Here is a 6,000-nt window from a genome sequence, read left to right as displayed (position 1 = left end):
TGGAGGACTTAAAGGGAAACAAAGCTGACACAGCTGGCGTCATGACATTAGTAACAGTTCAAATGCAGTAAACATGCTGCAGACATGTGTTCATAGATGAAGTCAAACATCAAATGTGCCGTCCCATTCACCTAAATGTTACTAAGAAGAGGACTTCCTGCTGCTCCTTAAACATGATGGTCTGCTGTGGGTCATGTCTTTGTTCTGCACGTGTACAGCTAACATCTCCAGTGTTACACAAACACATCATGTGCTGCTTGACTTGTTCCATTCATGGTAGGAAAGCATGTGGAAGTCACACATGTCAAATCTGTGCTAGTCTCCCTTCATTCAGCCCATATGAAGACAAAGAGTCTGCAGGTCCACGAAGTTATAATTAACTATCATTAAATAACAAGAACTTATGATGCAGCCAGCACATTTATACCATGAAGACCCCTTTAAAATAATACACCTCAAAAACTGGTGTTTTCATCTGCCAAAAAGTGACTGTGGCCCCACAGTGAGTCCAGGGGCTTATTTCTGCCTCAAAAGGACTTGATTTCACTCTGGTCTGTGATATTTGACTGACTCCTGGCCTTTGTTCCTCTCCCACAGCCCCCCACACTCTTAGCTTATCACAACATCAAACCACTTCACACCCACACAGTGACACTCATCCCCCACCCCCACCCCTGTCCTTCACAGCAGCCCAGGTGAGAACAGAACTCAGGAAAACCAAGACAAGGAAGGCAGCTGGACCAGATGCCATTAGCTCCAGGCTCCTTAAGTCCTGCGCAGACCAGCTGTGTGGAGTTATGGAGCACATCTTCAATCTGAGCCTCAAGCTGGGGGTGGTACCACAGCTCTGGAAGACCTCCTGTGTGGTACCAGTGCCTAAAACACCGCACCCCAAAGACCTCAGCAGCTACAGACCAGTGGCTCTGACATCCCACCTCATGAAGACACTGGAGAGACTGGTCCTGAGACACCTCCGCTCCACAGTGGGCTCCTCAATGGATCCACTGCAGTTCGCCTACAGGCCTAATGTTGGAGTGGAGGACGCTGTCACCTTCCTGCTACACCGAGCTCTTTCTCACCTGGAGAAGCCCGGCAGCACTGTGAGAATCACCTTCTTTGATTTTTCCAGTGCTTTCAACACCATCCAGCCGGCGATCCTGAAGGACAAACTGGAGCAGACAGGGGTGGACCACCTGCTGTCAGAGTGGGTCAGGGACTACCTCACAAACCGACCACAGTTTGTGAGAGCCCAGAACTGTGTGTCTGACCTGCTCACCTGTAACACGGGTGCCCCTCAGGGGACTGTCCTGGCCCCCTTTCTCTTCACCCTCTACACGTCGGACTTCAGACACAACACTGACGGCTGTGTGCTGCAGAAGTTCTCTGATGACACTGCGATTGTTGGTCTCATCAGAGATGATGATGACGCGGAGTACAGAGGACTGACGCAGAACTTTGTTGACTGGTGTCAGCGAAACCACCTCCTGATCAATGCAGGGAAAACCAAGGAGATGGTGGTGGACTTTCGCAGACGACACTCAGCCCCCCCCTTACCGGTGAACATCCAGGGAATGGACATTGAGCAGGTGGACTCTTATAAAATACCTGGGTGTTCACCTCAACAACAAACTTGACTGGACTCACAACACAGACGCACTGTACAGGAAGGGCCAGAGCAGGCTCTACCTGCTGAGGAGACTGCGGTCTTTTGGAGTGAAAGGGGCACTCCTGAAGACCTTTTATGACTCTGTGGTGGCATCAGTCATCATGTATGGTGTGGTCTGCTGGAACAGCAGCATCACTGAGAGGGAGAGGAAGAAGCTGGACAGAGTCATCAGGAAGTCCAGCTCTGTCCTGGGCTGCTCTCTGGACTCAGTGCAGGAGGTGGGTGACAGGAGGGTCCTGGCAAAACTAACATCCATGCTGGACAATGAGTCCCACCCCCTGCAGGACACCCTGTCAGCCCTGCAGAGCAGCTTCAGTGGCAGACTGCTCCACCCTCGGTGTGTGAAGGAGAGATACAGAAGGTCTTTCCTTCCTGCTGCTGTCAGACTGTATAATAAACACTTCTGATAGGTGCAATACTCAATACAATAAATTATCTATTTAGTTTTTGATGCACTCTGTACAGTTTATATACCATTTCTACCTCCACTCACCTGTGCAATAACTGTTAAATATGTAAACTGTTTATAATGTATATATCTTTTATTGGTAGCCTATTTTATAATGTATATATCTTTTTCCTAACTTATCCCTTGCTGTCTGTATGCCGTTGCAAAAATGCAATTTCCCCATTGTGGGACTAATAAAGGTTTCTTAATCTTAATCTTAATCTTAATTTAACAGATTATTGTTGAATCCTGGAACACTTCAAACAGACCGGTGCTGTTGGTGGACTGACTTGCAGCCACCCTTTCAAATATCTTAGAAATAAAGGTGAGGTTGGAGATCACAGCAGTTTAGAAGCCTGTGGTACTTAACCACAGGTTGATCTGGCCACACCTGTGTGAAATCAGCCTGTCCAGTTAGGATCAACACTGATTGTGGATCAGTTTCAGCTGCTGTTATGCAAATGGAACAGACAACAGGTGGAAATGAGAGGCAGTTTTCAAGACAGCCCTATAAAGGAGAGGTTCTGCTTCTCAGGAGGGTCACACCCTAATACAAGACCACTTCCTAAAATATTAAGTATGTACAGGTTATCAAGTCATAAATGTTATCACTATCCAAATGTCCATGAACAATGTAAACAGACTGTAAAGTGGCTGAAGTGCAAAAGTAAGCAGTAAACAGTAGTATTTGTATGTGCAAATTAAAGCTATTGTGGTCAGTTTGTGAGGTAGTCCCTGATCCACTCTGACAGCAGGTGGTCCACCCCTGTCTGCTCCAGTTTGTCCTTCAGGATCGGCGGCTCTCCAGGTGAGAAAGCTCAATTTAGCAGGAAGATGACAGCATCCTCCTAATAATACTTACTGTAAGACATGTTATATGTGAGTTTCTGTAGTGTAGTGGTTATCGCGTTCGCCTCACACGCGAAAGGTCCCTGGTTTGAAACCTGGCAGAAACACAACATTGTTTTAGGGACAACAGTGGCGCAGTGGTATAGCAGGGTTGTCTAGTAACCGGAAGGTTGGTGGTTCGATCCCAACTCCTCCCTAGTCACTGTTGTGTGTTCTTGGGCAAGACACTTCACCCTAGCCTGTGGCGCACCTTGCTAGTCATTGTATGACACTGCCGTAAAGAATTTCCCTCTGGGATTAATATAGTATCTAAAATAAAAAAAATAAAAAAATATAATGTGTTATGGGTTTTTGGTGGTCATATATAGGTTTTACTTGTTGTGTGGGTGCGGAGTGGTGGGATAGTGATGTGACTGCTTTTAGCGACACTGACTTCATTCATAACATGCAACATTCATAACTTCAGAATGACGAGAACCTTTGAATACGTCTGCGAGCGCCTTTCTGTGTCACTTTCACAGCAAGACAGTCTACATCTCCCTCATCTGTGAGCCGCGCATTGGAGTTGGGCTCTACTTCCTGGCAACAGGCGCTTGTTGCTAACGACACAGCTTGTCTGCCCGCTCCTGTGTCGCAGAATTGTGACGCCTGTCGCCTTTTACTGACGCAAAAGTCTGATATATGCCGCATAGCCGTTCAGACTGAGGTCGCATTGCAAAAAAAAGTATCTGATTTAGGACCACATATGACAGTGGCCTGGGTCGGATATAAAAACATCGGAATTGAGCTGTTCACACTGTCATGACAATATCAGATACAGGTCACATTAGTGCAAAAAATTGGGATTTGGTCACTTTAGCCTGCAGTCTGAACGTAGCCCAAGTGGCTCCATCAGTTCTACTGAACTTGACCAGATGAAGCACATCAGACTTGTTAGGTGTAAACAATTAACTCTTTTAACTGTTGTTATGTCCTCCTGCACTCCATCCTCTGGGGCCATGATGTCACCGGCACCCAGGCAGATGTTGTGCAGGCAGGCACAAGCTGTTATGACCTGTAGAAAAGAAGAATTACTTACATGGTATTCACCATTTGACAATAAGCAATATTTCTCTCATGTAGTGACATACCTGAGGCACAAAGGTGTGGTGCACCTCCAGCGCTTGGAGGAAGATGGCTCGCCACCATGTCTTCATCATTCCAAAGGCACGCTCTATGATGGAGCGTGTCCTGGAATGATGGCTGTTGAAGCGCTGGGCTGCCACACCTTGTACCGGCTGCTTGTAGGGAGTGATGAGGGGGAGTGGATGCTGGAGACATGGGTACCCGCCGTCTGCCAAGATGAAGTGCCCTGGAGGAGGGTAGATGCCACGCCTGTACAGTGGGCTGTGCCGGAGTACTCTGGAGTCGTGCACCGACCCCGGCCAACCCACGTACGTGTCAATGAAGCGGCCCTGATGGTCACACACTGCCTGCAATAAAATGGAGGAAAACAGTTTCCTGTTGCGGTAGCAGTGACCATCAGGGCCGCTTGGAGGCTTGAGCCTCACATGGCAGCCGTCGATTGCTCCAGCAGCTTTGCAGAAAGCTCCGTGTCTCGCCAGCCCTGCAAACCCCTGGGTTACTGCCGCCAGGTCTTCTGCGGTCTTGGGGAGGTAGATGACCTTGTGGCGAATAGCCACCACCTCCCCAGTAACCCGATGGACGATGCAGTGAACAGTGGAGCGAGGCATCCCGAACACCCTTGCCACCACTCTGTAGGATGTCCCACTCGCCAGCCAGAAGAGGAACAGCAAGGTCTCTATTGTGGCACCCCATCCCTGTCTTCTTTCCTGGTGTAGAAGCTCCAGCAGCACCGCCAGGGACTCTCTGCTCAGCCGGAAGTCTTGGGTGGTGTCATGATTGTTAAAAAGGTTTGTAGAACAGGGACGTGTACATTTATACGGCAGTAAATCCGCCCTGTCTGGAGACATGAGGGTAAGAACATGAGGATTAAACTACAGCTATTGATTTACAGCTGATACAATTCTATTGAATGTTAACAGTTCTTACACATTTAACTAATTTAACTAAAACACATTTCAAGTCTTACAAATGAATAAATACATATTACATTAAATCATATTTGTCAACTACTGTTTATATGGCAGGCATTTGTTCAGTAACTGGTATATTAATTATTATCAATAGTATGGGTTATTACAGCAGCGGGTTAACGTTACCTCTCCACTGCGCTCTCCCAGCCTGAAATAAACGAGTCGGCGCTGATTTCTCTGCTGCTGAAGCCACCACTGAAGCCGCCTCTCCTCTTCCACCAACAACGTAAATATTAAACAAAACAAAATCCAAATCTCGATCTCCATTTCCATCTTTCGTTTTTCTGCCTTTTCGTGTCTTTCCTCTCTTTTCTCTTTTTACTCTGTGTTCGTCTGCTGTCGTCTGTCCGCGTTTGTTTTTCCCGGGCTTGGGGGGCAGAACTTGTGACGTCGCGCCACAATCAGGAAGTGCTTTGAAGGCTAGACCGTCCCATTTACCAATGGTTGAGAATCCTCCGGAGGATCCTCAGGAGGACGCGGCCTCCTTAGACCGCATAGGCTGTGTCCTCCGAAGGATGCAGACCCTGAATTGGAACACAGCTTAGATCTTTCCAAATAAAACAGGAAGCTAGAGACAGAGAGGAAATGAATCAAAGCATGATGAAAGCAAAAGCAGGAAGAAGACAAAGAGTCATTTTCAAAGACAAATGAATCCAAGAATCAAAGAGGAAGAAGAAGAGCTAAAGCTTTCCTTACATGGAACTTTCAATACATGAACATCTTCCTATGATCTTCCAGCATGTGCAGCTAAAAGTCCATTTGACATCCCTCAGCAGGTCAGAGGACAAGGAGAGGAACAAAACCTGAACTAGGAGACAAAGAAGCAAAAGAGACTCATTATTTTCTACTGAAGGAACAAGAAAACACATCAGGTTTTCTAAAGGAGCAACAACAAGCAGCAGCCCTACTAACAAAAGGACAAATGTCCCTCTGTGTCTCAT

The 6,000-nt window shown here is 47.2% G+C and overlaps 1 non-coding gene across 1 annotated transcript; it reads left to right on the top strand.

Annotated features, from left to right (window-relative positions):
- The first annotated feature begins 2,997 nt into the window (after nucleotides 1–2,997).
- On the top strand, nucleotides 2,998–3,070 carry trnav-cac (transfer RNA valine (anticodon CAC)). Its single transcript has one exon. It is a non-coding gene; the product is annotated as a tRNA-Val (tRNA).
- The last annotated feature ends 2,930 nt before the right edge of the window (nucleotides 3,071–6,000 follow it).

Source organism: Parambassis ranga, unplaced genomic scaffold (assembly GCF_900634625.1).
Source record: "Parambassis ranga unplaced genomic scaffold, fParRan2.1 scaffold_21_arrow_ctg1, whole genome shotgun sequence".
In the NCBI taxonomy this organism is placed as follows: domain Eukaryota; kingdom Metazoa; phylum Chordata; class Actinopteri; family Ambassidae; genus Parambassis; species Parambassis ranga.
This window is presented reverse-complemented; position numbering and strand designations above follow the sequence as displayed.